We start from the raw sequence: 14,563 nt of genomic DNA on the forward strand, positions 1-14,563 counted from the left end.
TGGGAGACTGAGGCAGGAGAATTGCTTGAACCTGGGAGGCGGAGGTTGCAGTGAGCTGAGATCACATTACTGTACTCCAGCCTGGGTGACAGACAGAGAGAGATGCTGTCTCAAAAAATGAGAGAGAGAGAGAGACAGAGAGAAAACGTGCGACACTCTTTTGAACAACCAGATCTTGCATAAACTACCAGAGCAAAAACTCACTCATCATCAAGGGGATGGTGCTAAGCCATTCATGAGAAATCCACCTCCATGACCCAAACACCTTCCCACCAGGCTCCACCTCCAATAGTGGGGATTACATTTCAACACAAGATTTAGAGAGGACAAACATCTAAATTGTATCAATTGCATGGTAGCAAAATCTGAGCTTTTACTGTGCCCATCGTCTAAATAATGTACATTACACCCATTAAGTAATTTTTTTATCCTCTATTCCCCTCCCACCTCTCCACCCTTCTGAGTCTCCAATGTCTATCAGTCTATACTCTGTATATGTGTATACAGTATTCAGCTTTCACTTATAAGAAAAAATGTGCAGTATTTGTCTTTCTGTTTCTGAGTTGTTTGACTTAAGATATATTTTTACTCAATTGTCATGTTATTTGCAGCTTTTCCATTGATTTGGGTGAGGAGGAATTTCCAGATATAAGATCGTGTTACTTGCAAAGAAAAATGGCATTACTTCTTACTTTGCCATTATTGTGCCTCTAGTTTTTTTCTTTTATCTACTTGCTTTGATTAGTATCTGTAACACAATATTCAATAGTACTGGAGGTGGTCGGCATCCCACATTAGTGACACAGTCTCTAGTTTTCCCATTAAGCAAAATTCAACTTTTGGGCTGGTACATGCACAAAAGCATGCTCGTGTGTGTATTCATGTTAATAATATATCCATATATTTATATTTTATTTCCATTTTTAAGGATTTTTTTCAAATACGTTTATGCATCTATGGAGATTGGCATGTTTTACTTCTTATCTCTATAAATATGATGGACTGTATTAATGAATTACTTAATATTGAATAACCTTTACATTCCTGGAATAAACTCAGCTTGACAATGACACATTATTTTTAAAGTGTTGTTAAATTTTGCTTGCTAATATTTTATCTATTTTTTGAAGTAATATATTTCAATTAATATAATGATGATATTATGTATTTACTACAATTATTTGTCAGTTTTAGTTTTGATGTAATACTTGCTTCACAAAACTAATTTATAAGGTTTTTTTTTCTTTCTCCATATCCACAAACTTTATAAGTAGTTTTGGAATTTACCTGATTGGTAGAATTCCTGTCACTCCATCTGGGTTTGATGCCTTCATTGTGAGGGTGCACTTCAACTATGTTCTTTATTTCTTCTATCATAATTGGTCTGTTAGACTTTGACTAAGGTAAATTTTGGCAGATTGCATTTTTCTTAACAATTATCTATTTCATGTAGAATTTAGGTGCATCTGCAAATACATGATCTGAATAGGCCTATACCTATTAAATAAATTTAATCAATAATAAGTTTCCAAAGAAAGCACTAGGCCTATATGGATTCACTAATAAATATTACCAAACATTTAAGTAATAAATTATGTCAATTGTCTACAATCTTTTCCAAAGATAGAAGCAGAAGGAATACTTCTTAACTCATTCTATAAGGCCAGCATTACCCAAATATCAAAGCCAGAGAAGAACATCACAAGAAAATAAAACTACAGAGCAACATCTCTCATGAATATAGATACAAAAATTCTCAACAAAACATTAGCAAATAAAATCCAACAATGTATAAACAGAATTATACACTATGACCAAATGGGATTTACCCCAGGTATGCAAACCTGATTCAATATTAGAAAATCAATTAATGTAATCCACCATATCAACAGGCTATGAAAAAATCATATTCATACAGTAAACGCATTTGACAAAACCTAACACCCATTCATGATAAAACCTCTCAGTGAACTAGGAATAGAAGGAAATTTCCTCAACTTGATAAAGAACATGTACAAAAACAAACCCCACAGCTAATATCATACTTAACAGTAAGAAACTTGAAGCTTTCTTGATAAGATCAAGAACAAGGCAAGGATGTCCCCTCTCCCCACTGTTTTTCAACATTGTATTGGAAGTACTAGCTAATTCAATAAGATGAGAAAAGGAGATAAAACATATACTTATTTGGAAGAAATAAATAAAACTGTCTTTGTTTCCAGATAACATGATTGTTTATGTAGAAAAAAAACAAAAGAATCAACCAAAAGAAAGCTCTTGGAACTAATAAATCATTATCAAGGATGCAGTATACAAAAAAAGGTTAACATACAAAAATCAATCACTTTCCTATATACTAGCAATGAAAAAGTAGAATTTGAAATTAAAAACACATCACCATTGACACTGGCACCCCCAAAATAAAATAGGTATAAATCCAACAACATACACGTACGATCTCTATAAAGAAAATCATAAAACTGTAGGGAAAGACACCAAATAACTAAATAAATGGAAAGATATTCCATGCTAATGGATAGGAAGACTCAATATTGTCAAAATGGCAGTTTTTCCACACTTGGTCTATAGATTCAACACAATTCCCATCAAATCCTAGTATGTTATTTTTGTGAGTATTAACAAATTGATTCTAAAGTTCATAATGGAGAGACAAAAGATCCAAAATAGCCAACTAAATATTAAATGAGAACAATGTTGAAGGACCGACACTACCCAGCTTTAAGACTTACTATAAAGCTACAGTGATTAAGACAGCAAGGTATTGGCAAAAGAACAGACAACTAGATCAATGGAACAGAAAAGAAAGCCCAGAAAAAGACTAAATAAATACAACAGATATTTGATAAATGAGTAAAGGTAACACAATAGTACAAGGTAAGTGTCTTCAACAAGTAGTGCTGGAACAACTGGACAGGCACATATAAAAAAATGAATTGAGACACAGATTTTATACACTTCACAAAAAATGAACTCACGGCGGATCTCAGGCTTAAATATAAAATGTAAGACTATACAACTCCTAGAAACTAACACACGACAATGCCTTTTTAGATACACCACCACCATTAAAAACTTCTGCTCTGCAAAAGACACTGTCAAAAGAATTAGAAGACATGCCACAGACTGGCAGAAAACACTTACAAAAGACATGTCTGATAAAAGACTGCTATCTAAAACATACAAATAACTCTTTAAACTCAACAATGGGAAAACAAACCATCTAACTGAAAATAGGCAAAAGCCCTGAACAGACATCTAGCCAAAAAAGCCATACATATGCCAACTAAGCATATGAAAAGATGCACAACATCATACATCATTACGGAATTGCAAATTAAAACAATAAGAAGATTACCACTACACATCTATTAGAATGCCAAAATCTAAAACACCAACATCAAATGCTGGCAAGGATGTAAAGCAACAGGAACAGGACATGAAAGAAGCTAATCTGCAAAGGGTACAAACTATGTGACTCCAACTGTAAGACACATTGGGAACAGCAAAACCATAGAAATAGTAAAAAGATTAGTGGTTGCAGAAGCAGCTGGGAGAGAGGTATAAACAGAGCACAAAGGAACTTTAGGGCAATTAAACTATTGTGTACAATATTATAATGGTGGATAGATGTCATTATACCTTTGTCAAAACCCATGGAATATATCACACCAAGAGTGAACGCTTCTTTAAACTCTGCATTCATGTGTGAACGGAAATGAAAAATGTTTTCCCTATTTCATCTGCTGTTTACAAATAAGCCCACTACTGTCAGGTAATTATCCAGGAGTGCTTTGAGTCTTCTGCTCTCAGATCCATAAGATATTGTGTTGCTTCCCTCAGCTCACTCCTTTCAGATGCTGGTGCCACATGGACCTAGCTATAAGGGATTTGTCCCCAATGGCTTTCATCTTGAGGCTTGTGGATAAAACTTGTTACCTAGTTTTATTGCAGATGTTGTCCATTTTGCTCTACCTATTTGTATGGAGGACCTGAAGAGATTTTAAAAATTACACTTAGACTATCACCGTCATCCCATAATTACCCCTTCTGATTTTTACTCAAGCAAACAAACATTCTAGAATATTAAAATATTTGAGCCCACTTTTCAACCTCAGGCTAATGCTGCAGTAAATGGACTCCCTGACCCCCTCTTAGACTACATACATAAAGGTTCTGTTTGTTTATTGAGTGCTTGTCCACGTCTGTGCTCATTTTTAATTTAAAATTTCAGACTCTATCCTCACAATAGTGTTTTAAAGTAGACATTTGCTGGCCCTGAATAGATCCTTTCCTCCTCCTCAAGTCATTTTAATGACACGGTCTTGCACTGTCACCGAGGCTGGAGTGCAGTAGCCTGACTGTAGCTCACTGCAGCCTCAACCTCCAGGTTCAAAAGATCCTCCCACCTCAGCCTCCCGAGCAGCTGGGAACACAGGCGTGCGCCACAGCGTCCGACTAATTTTTGTATTTTTTGTAGAAACGGGGTCTCGCTTTGTTCCCTGTGCTGTCTATGCTATTCTTATATCCATCTCTGGCTACAGATATTTCTTTCTACTTTATGAAAGCTTACCCTTCTATGGCTGAGTTTTATCTTCAAGCGCCGACTGACCAGAGCGTTTTCTGGGACTCCCCCGCTGACAGGCCAGGCCTATGTTTTCCTTCACAGTTTCCCCCGTGGAACTGTGCAGCCCCTCTTCAGAGACTGTTCCAGCCTCAGGGGTGACGGCACGAGCTGAGACCTGGACGGGTGCGGGGTTCTTGATTGCAGCCGGGTGTCTTCCTTCCCCAGGGATGGATGAGACTCTGCCCGGGAGAAAAGAGAGGGACAGTCTGTGGCGGACTCCCATTCCTCTGCCTCTGCACAGGCTACTTTTTGGCATTCCTGCTCACCTGCAGAGCTCCTGGAGACGGGACACTGCATTCCTGAAAACGCAAAGTCTCCTCTGTACCAGTTACTCCGTTCTTGCCTGGGCTCCACACAGGGCAGCGCGCGCTCAGCTCGGTGCATGTGGCTGGGGCTGGGCCCTGCGAGCCACGCTTCTGCTGCCCCACTGGCCCTGCCGATAGGGGGCGCGAAAGGGAGGCCGCGGGGCTGGAGGAGGGCGGGCTCGCTCCAGTTTCCGCCCAGTGGGCTTCCCGGCGCCTGCGCGTCGCACGCCGTTGCGGCTGAGTCGTGCATGTGCGGAAGCGACCCCTTTGTGAGGTGGGCGTTAAAGGAGCAACCTCTTTGTGAGGTGGGCTTGAAGGGAGCAACCTTTTTGCTGCGTTGGCGTGACGGGAGCGACCTCTTTGTGACGTCGGCCCCCGCCGATGCCCCGCGCAGCAGCCATTAGGTCCCGCGCTGGAGGTGCACCGGCCTTCCCGCGGCCTTCTGAGGCCTAAGAGCTCCAAGCCCTGCCCTTCGTGCCCTCTGCTAGGCGCGCGGCCGCAGCCCACAGTGGATACCTCATGGCGACTCAGAGTTGTCTCTTTAGCCTCTCGGCTACATTCTTCACATGACGTTTTCTCGGTAAAATAAGCGGTGTGACTCCCCTCTCCTGACCGGGCTGTGTCCCAGGGCAGAGCCGGCTGGAAACGCCCCACTTGACTGGACAGCACTGCGAGGGCTGCGGTGGGAGCCCCTTTAGCGGGAGCCGCTTTCACAGAAGCTGGAGCGCACCTCAGTGCAGAGATGGTGTGGCCGGGAAGGACTTTCCTTTCCCAGTCCTCCCCTTACATCACAGGGCACAAGAGCCATCAGAAAAGCGTTCAGAGAAATAATAGCTGAAAGCTTTCCAGATGTGGCAAAAGACATACAGCTGCAGATTTAAAAAGCTAAACAAACCTCAATAATCGTAAACCCGAAGAAGTTCATGCCAATCACATCATAATTAAACGTCAAAAACCAAAGACAGAATAGATTTTGAAAGCAGCTGGAGAGAAATCAAATGTTGCTCATGAGGCAATACCAATTCAAGTCAGCTGACCTTTCACCTCAAACTATAGGACGCAGAAGGGAGTGACTATTTTTTAAACTATTGAGGGAAAATAACTGTCAACTGTAGATTCAATATGTGGCAAAATTCCTCCAGGGAGTGAAAAGAATAGGTATTTATCAAACAAAGGAAAACTAAGAAAATTTGTTGTATCTTTAAAGAGTACCTAAAAGAAATTCCCTAAAAGGAAAGGAAATCAACAACAACAAAAGGACTTGGAACTTTAGAAAGAAAAGGAAAACATTAAAGTAGATTTTAGAAATTAGGAAAGATATAGTAAATACCCTTCAAATCATGAGTTTCCAAATTCATATTTGATGGTTAAAGCAAAAATTATATGACTACCTGATACGGTTCTCTATGCAGTGAACACACTTAAGCTCTCTATACATAAAAGTGGGAAGAAGAAAAAGACCTGAATGACAGTAAGGTATCTAACTTCACTCAAAGTGGCAAACATTGATACCAATACACTATGAAAGGTTGCATACATGTATTGTAAAACCTAAAGCAACAACTAAGAAAATTACACAATAAATACTACAAATAAGATGGAATCCTAAAAATGTAAGTTACCCACAACTAGGTAAGGAAAGAGAAACAGAAGAATAAGAAACAGAGAAAACAAAAGGAAAGCAAACAATGTCAGATGTATGTCCTAACATATTACTTAAATGTGAACAGTCTAAATATGACAAAAGATAGAGACTGGCAGAGTAGATAAAAACACAGAATCCAACAATATCTTGCCTGTAAGAAACTCTCTTTGAATTCAACACCACAGGTAAGATGAAAGTAGAAGGAAGGAAAGAGTTGTATTATGCAGACATTAATTAAAGTAGGAGTGGCTATATTAATATAAAAATAGTAGACTTCAGAGAAAAGAAAATTGCAAGTCAAAGAGCAACATTAAATAATGTAAAAGGATCAATCAGTGAGGAAGACGTTGTGATCCTAAATGTGTATGCTGCAGACAACAGAGCCCTAAAATATATGAAGCAAAAACAGAGTTGATAGGAGAGAGAAACAATTCCACAATTATAGGTGGGAAGTTTAACATCTGACTCTCAGCAGCTAATGGAGCTATTAGACGATCAGCAAGAATACAGAAGACTGAGCAAGGCCATCACCCCACAGGATGTAACTGATATATAGAGAACACTCCCACCAACAGCAGCAGAGCACACATTTTCCAAGGGCCATGGAACATACACCAAGCCATATCCTGGGTGATTAAACAAACAACAACAGTTTAAAATAATTGAAACTATACAGAGTGAATTCTTTAACCATAATGAAATCAAATTAGAAATCAATAAAATAAAAACAATGGAAAATATCCAAATACTTGAAAAATAAAAGACTTTTAAATAATTCATATATCAAAGAGGAAGTCTCAAAGGAAATTTTAAAAATACATAGAATGGGAAGAAAATGAAAATATAACATCTCAAAATATGTGGGGGGAGAAAACTAGTGCTGTGAGGAAATGTATAGCACTAAAAACAGAAAATGTCTCAAATCAATAACCTAAGTAACTACTTCAAGTAACTAGAAGAAAAAAGAGCAAAGGAAGGAAATCATAAAGATTAAAGCAGAAATTAATGACTTTTTTAAAAAATGAAAAGGTAACCAACCAGCAGCTTAACTCTATAATGCGTTTTAAAACTTTTTTCCCATTTATCTTTAGTCTCAAGATGTAACCTTGAAGTAAACTGCAAAAACCTTTTCCTTTAACCTTAAAATAGACTGTATGTCCCTTCCTTTCCCACTGTGTACTCCCTTCACATTCATCTAATTATGCCAGTATCTATGTGCTTACTTAGGTGTTCAAGGGCTAGTCTTGAGACAGACAGACCGAGCCTAGACACCAAGCAGAATTCCAGAGATTACCTCAAGACAGCTAGTCACCAACCCAGCCATTGTTCAGATGATGTCAGCCCACACTCCAGGTAGACAGAGACCCAAGATAGCCAGTGAAAAAGGACACACACACCTTGCACTCAGCACAACTGCATGCGTCCCATACCAAGTTTATTTTTATAAACCCTTGCCTTCTCCCTATAAATTCAATGTGATTGCTTTGGATGAGAATCCAGCCACTTTCCTATTGCTAGTTTTGGTTAATGAAGTCACTTTCCTTTTACCAGACCTCACTCTTCTTGAGACTCTGCAAGCAGCAAATGGCTGGACCTGCATTCATTTACAAAAATAGAAAAAAATGAAAGAGGCAAAACACCGTCTGTTTGAAAGAAAATAAAATGCACAAAGCTCTAGCAATACTGGTCAAAAAAAGACATAAAAATTAAGAATGAAAAAGAGGAAATCACTACAAATCCTTTGGCCATTAGAAGAAAAATAAAGGTTCCAGTGAATAGCTTTAAACTCACACAGTCAACAACTCAAAAGAAACAAGTCCTTGAAAACCTAAAACTACCAAACCTCAATCAAGATAAAACAGACAAAAACAGACAATCTGGACAGTTCTGTAATCTTCAAAGAAATCGAATTTGTAAATAAAAGTTTCCACAAAAAGAGATCTCCAAGTCCGGATAGTTGTATTGAAGATTTCTACCATAAATTTAAAGAAGAATTAACACCAATTTTATACATTCACCTACAGAAATAGAAGAAGAAAAACGCTTCCCTACTAAGTTTATGAGGTTAGTGTTACCCTTATAACAAGCCTAGAAAAAACAATACAATTATTTATATCACTCATCAATTTAGAAGCAAATATTCTCAACAAAATATTAAGAAGTTGAATCCAGCAATGTGTACAAAGAATTCTACACCATAACCAAGTGGGGTTTATTCCAGGTATGTGAGGCTGTTTCAACATTTGAAATCAATCAATGTAATCCATCATAAGTTAAATTTAAAAATTTGTATGATCTTAACAATTGACACACAAAAAAGTATTTACCAAGATCTGTGATAATTAAAAAAGAAGAGAAGGGAACTTTCTTGGCGTAATAAAGAGCATCTACAAAAAACCTTCAGCTAATACACTTAACATTAAAGGAATGCTTGCTTTTCCTTTAAGATTGGGAACAAAGCAATAATGTCCACTCTTATCACTCTGTTCATCATACTACTGGAAGTTTTAGCCACTGCAATAAAACAAGGAAAATAACATATACCAATAAAAAAGGAAGAAATGAAACTGGACCTGCTTGTAGATAGTATGATTGTCTACATAGATGTAGGAAACTACAAAAAAAGAAAAAGAATCCTAGAACTAATAAGCATGAGGGCGTTCTTAAATTCAGATTAATGCATAAAAATCAACTTTATTTCTGTATGACATTACACATGACAATGAACATGTAGAAACCAAAATTAAATGTAACAATTTACAGTTATTTCATGAAATAGGGATAAGTCTAACAAATTGTGTACAGAATCTGTATGCTGAAAACTTTGAAATGCCAATGAAAGGAATTTTTTAAAGTCCTAAGTAAATAGGGAAACACTGTATTTATGAGTTGGACAACTCAACATAGAAAAGTTGTCAATTATTCCCAAATTGATCTACAGATATTAATTCAATTCCCATCAAAATCCCAGCAAGGGTTTTTGTAGACATAGAAAACCTTATCCCAAAATGTATCTGGAAAGCACTTGACCCTAGAATATCTAAAAAAAAAAGAAAGAAAAATTCTGGACTAAGAATAGAATGGGAGGAATTATTCTACCTGGTATTAGTTTTACTATGTAATCATAGCAATCAAGACAGTGCAGCATTGACAATGGGATAGACATATTGATAAATGGAACAAAATAGAGAACCCAGAAATAGACCTACACAAATATGCCCAACTGAGTTTTTTATAAAGATACAAACACGATTCAATGGAAGAAGGAAAATATTTTCAACAAACAGTGCTGGAGGAATTTAACATCGATAGGCACAAAAATGAACACAACCTAAGTCTCACAGCTCATAAAAAATTAATCAAAATAGATACAAACATAAATGTGAGACATAAACTTTAAAACTTTTAGAAAAAAAATAGAATCTTTAGGATCTAAGATTTCTTAAACTTTACACCAAAAGCATGATCCACAAAAGGAAAAACTAATGAATTTAACTTTATCAAAGTTTAAATAATTTATTTAGTGAAAGATTCCATTAAGAGAATGAAAAGACAAGCTATAGACTGGGGAAAATGTTTGCAAATGCCACTACCAATGAAGAATTAGTATCTAGAATTTAAAAAAAAAAAACTCTTAAAATTTAATAGTAAAAAAATCTGGTAACATGAGCAAAAGACATGCACAGAAATTTTGCTGAAGAGGAGATACAGCTGTGGAAAATAAACACACGAAAAGATGTTCAAAACCACTAGCTATTAGGGAAGTGAAAATTAAAATCATAATGATATATCACTACACATCAGTCAAAATGGCTAAAATTTTAAAGATAGTGACACCAACAAATGTGGGAATGGATATGAAGAATATAGATCATTTATATATCACTGGTGGAAATATAAAATGGTACAGCCAGGCTGAAAAATAGTTTGGCAGTCTCTTAGAAAATTATGTATGCAATTACTATACAACTTAGCAATTGCACTCTCTAGTATTTATTCCAAAGAAAGAAAAACCCATATCTACACAAAATCTGTACATGAATGTTCACAGCAGCTTTATTTGTAATAGGCAAAGACTGGAATCATTTCAGGTATCCTTCAACAGGTGGAAAATTAATACTATGATTCATCCATTCCTTGGAAAACTAGTCGACAACAGAAAAGAACAAAATGTTGATACACACAACTTAGATAAATACCTAGGGAATTATGCTAATTCTTTAAGAAAGCCAATTTCAGCTGGGCATGGTGGCTCACGCCTGTAATCCCAGCACTTTTGGGAGGACCAGGAAGGCAGAGCACGAGGTCAAGAGTTCGAGACCAGCCTGAACAAGATGGTGAAACCCCATCTCTACTAAAAATACAAAAATTAGCAGAGTGTGGTGGCGTACGCCTGTAGTCCCTAGCTACTCAAAAGGCAGAGGCAGGAGAATTGCTTGAACCCGGGAGGCAGAGGCTGCAGTGAGCCGAGATCGTGCCCTTGCACTCTAGCCTGGGCAAGAGACCAAGACTCCATCTCAAAAAATAAATAAATAAATAAAGGAAGGAAGCCAATTTCAAAAGGTTCCGTATTGTATTATTTCCTGTATATAACATTTTTTGAAAGGATGAAACATTAAATATTGAGAAAAGATCGGATGGTTTCTAAGAATTATGGATGATGAGAGAAGGAGTAAGTAACAAGGGAGAGAAAAGTGGAAGAAAGGAAAGGATGATGAATGTGCTTATTTAAGAGTGCAACCCGGGCTGGGCGTGGTGGCTCACGCCTGTAACCTCAGCACTTTGGGAGGCCAGGGCAGGCAGATCACTTGAGGTCAGAAGTTCGAGACCAGCCTGGCCAAAATGGTGAAACTCCATCTCTGCTAAAAGTATAAAAATTAGCCACGCATGGTGGCTCACACTTGCAATCCTAGTTACTCAGAAGGCTGAGGCAGAAGGATTGCTTGGACCCAGGAGGCAGAGGTTGAAGTGAGCCTAGATCATGCCACTGTATTCCAGCCTGAGAGATAGAGCAAGACACCATCTCAAAAAAAAAAAAAAAAAAAAAAAAGTGTAACGCAGGATCCTTGTGATGATGAGTGGTGGAACTGTCCTATTATCTTTACTTCAGCGAAGTAAATATACGTGAACAGGTATATATATACATGAATCTACACATGTGATAAATTTTATAGAACCAAATACCCAAATACACAAAAAATGAAAGCAATAAAATTAGTGGAACCTGAAGAAGAAAGATGTATTGTCTCAATGCCACTTTCCTGGCTATAATATTGTGCTGTAACTTTGCAAGATGTTATCATTGGACAAACTGGGTAAAGCGTACCTGGGATCTTTGTATTATTTCTCTTTTTATTTATTTTTATTTTATTTTATTTTTTGATACAGGATCTCACTCTGTCACCCAGGCTGGAAGGCAGTGGTGTGATCATAGCTCATTGCAGCCTTGGCCTACTGGGTTCAAGCAATGCCCCTGCTTCAGCCTCCCAAGTAGCTGGAATTACAAGCGAGCACCACAACATCTGGCCTTTTTTTTTTTTTTTTTTTAGAGATGGGGTCTTACCGTGTTGCCTAGGCTGATCTCCAACTCCTGGGCCCTAGTGATCCTCCTGCTTCGGCCTCCCAAAGTTCTGGGATTACAAGCGTGAGCCACCGCACCCAGTCAACTCTTTTAATGGTTTTAATTGTGGTGAAATTTACATAACATAAAAAGTACTATTTTAACCATTTAAAGTGTACATTTGGTGGCATTACAATGTTATGTAACTATCACCACTATGTAATTCCAGAACTTTCTCATCATCCCAAACAGAAATTCTGTACCCATTAAGCAATAACTCCTTTATACCCTAAATCAGGTATAAAGTAGGATCCAGTTTTCCCTTTACCCAGCCTCTAGTAGCCTTTACTCTACTTTCTGTCTCCTTGAATTTACCTATTCTAGATATCTCCTATAAATGCAATTATTCAATATTTGTACTTTCATCTCTGAATTATTTCACTTAGCACAACATTTTCAAGCTTCATGTCATAGCATCTGTCTGAATTTTAGTCCTTTTTTGTGTGTAATGCCACATTTTATTTATTCATCTGTTGATAGACACCTGGATTGTTTCCACCTTTTGGCCATTGTGCACAATGCTTCTATGATCACTGGTATACAAGTACGTGTTTGAGTCTCTGTTTTCAATTCTTTGGGGGTATATACCTAAGAGTGGAATTGCTAGATCACATGGTAATTCTATGTACAGCCTTTTGAGGAACGACTGAACTGTTTTCAAAAGCAGCCACACCATTCTACATCTCCACCAACAATGCTTGAGGTCTCTAATTTCTCCATATTTTTGCCAGTACTCATTATTTTCCAATTTATTGACAATAGCCATCTGAATCAGTATAAAGTGTTACCTCAGTGGGATTTTTATTTGCATTTCTGTGATAACTAGTGATGCCGAATAATTTTTCATGTACTTATTGTCATTTGTTTATCTTCTTGTAGAAATGTCTATTTGAGTCCTTTGCCCATTTTCCAGTTGGATTGTTTGTTTTGTGGTGGTAGTGATCGTTGAGTTGTTGGACTTTTATAGAGACTCTGGATATTAATCCCTTTTAGACGTATGCTTTGCAGCTATTTCCCTATTCTGTAGGTGGTTGTTAAGAAATCATTGCAGAATCCAACAACATGAAGATTTTCATTTGTTTTCTTCTAAATTTTGTATAGTTTTTGCCTGTCAATTTAGGTCTTTAATTCATTTTTAGTTAATTTTTGTAAATAAGGTATAAGATAGAGTCCTGCTTCATTCTTTTGCATGTAGAAATCCAGTTTTTTTCAGTACCATTCATTAAAAACACTGGCCTTTCCTGTTGAATGGTCTTGACACCCTTTGTCAAAAATTATATGACCACATATGGGAGGGTTTATTTGGGGCTTTATACTCTATTCCATTGTTTTATGCCAGTACTCCACTGTTTTGATTACTGTAGCTTTGTAGTGTGTTTTGAAATCAGAAAATATGAGTTCAACTTTATTATTTTACAAGATTGTTTTTGCTATTGAGGGTCCCTTAAGATTCTTTAAAACCTATTTTAAAATAGGTTTCTATTTTCATAAAAAATGCCATTAAGATTTTGATAGAGATTGTATTGAATAGTTGTTGTTGTTGTTGTTGTTGTTGCTTTTCAGACAGAGTCTCGCTCTGTCACCCAGGCTGGAATGCAGTGGCCTGATCTCGGCTCTCTGCAAGCTCTGCCTCCCAGGTTCACGCCATTCTCCTGCCTCAGCCTCCCGAGTAGCTGGGACAACAGGTGCCCGCCACCACGCCTGGTTAATTTTTTGTATTTTTAGTAGAGATGGGGTTTCACCGTGTTAGCCAGGAAGGTCTCGATCTCCTGACCTCGTAATCCTCCCACCTCAGCCTCCCAAAGTGCTGGGATTACAGGCATGAGCCACCACGCCTGGCCGAGATTGTATTGAATTTATAGGTTGCTTAGGGCAGTATTGGCATCTTAATTACATTAAGTCTTCTGATGTATCAACATGGGATGTCTTTCCATTTATTTTGTCATCAATATTTTTTAGTTTTCAATATACAAGGCTTTTGCCTCCTTGGTTAAATTTATTCCCAAGTATTTTGTTCTTTTTGAATATTATTATAAAGGGAATTTATTATTATTATTTTTGGGGGGGATTGTTCATGGCAAGTATTTAGAAATATAATTTGCTTTTATCTGTTGATTTTATATGCTGCAACTTTGCTGAATTCATTTATTAATTCAAGCAATCTTCTGTGTATTCTTTAAGGATTTCTACTTATAACACACTTCAAGAAAGCTACAGATCACTATCCCTCGTGAATATAGATGCAAAAATCTCTAGCAAAATACTACCAGAAAAAACTCAGCATATTAAAAGGATTGATTACATAACAGGACCAAGTAGGATTTGTTCCTAGAATGGAAAGATGGTTC

General features: G+C 37.3%; 1 long non-coding RNA gene across 2 annotated transcripts in view; it reads right to left on the reverse strand.

The window, feature by feature from the left end:
* LOC126932732 (uncharacterized) overlaps nucleotides 1-5,078 on the reverse strand; it is a 36,376-nt gene extending 31,298 nt beyond the window's left edge. For both annotated transcript variants that reach the window (XR_007718296.1, XR_007718295.1), the window contains exons 1-2: nucleotides 4,912-5,078; nucleotides 4,592-4,824 (exon numbers count right to left, since the gene is read on the reverse strand). This is a non-coding gene — a long non-coding RNA (uncharacterized LOC126932732). The remainder of the gene's footprint in view (nucleotides 1-4,591; nucleotides 4,825-4,911) is intronic.
* Nucleotides 5,079-14,563: the final 9,485 nt, after the last annotated feature.

Source organism: Macaca thibetana, chromosome 12 (genome assembly GCF_024542745.1).
Source record: "Macaca thibetana thibetana isolate TM-01 chromosome 12, ASM2454274v1, whole genome shotgun sequence".
Lineage (NCBI taxonomy): Eukaryota > Metazoa > Chordata > Mammalia > Primates > Cercopithecidae > Macaca > Macaca thibetana.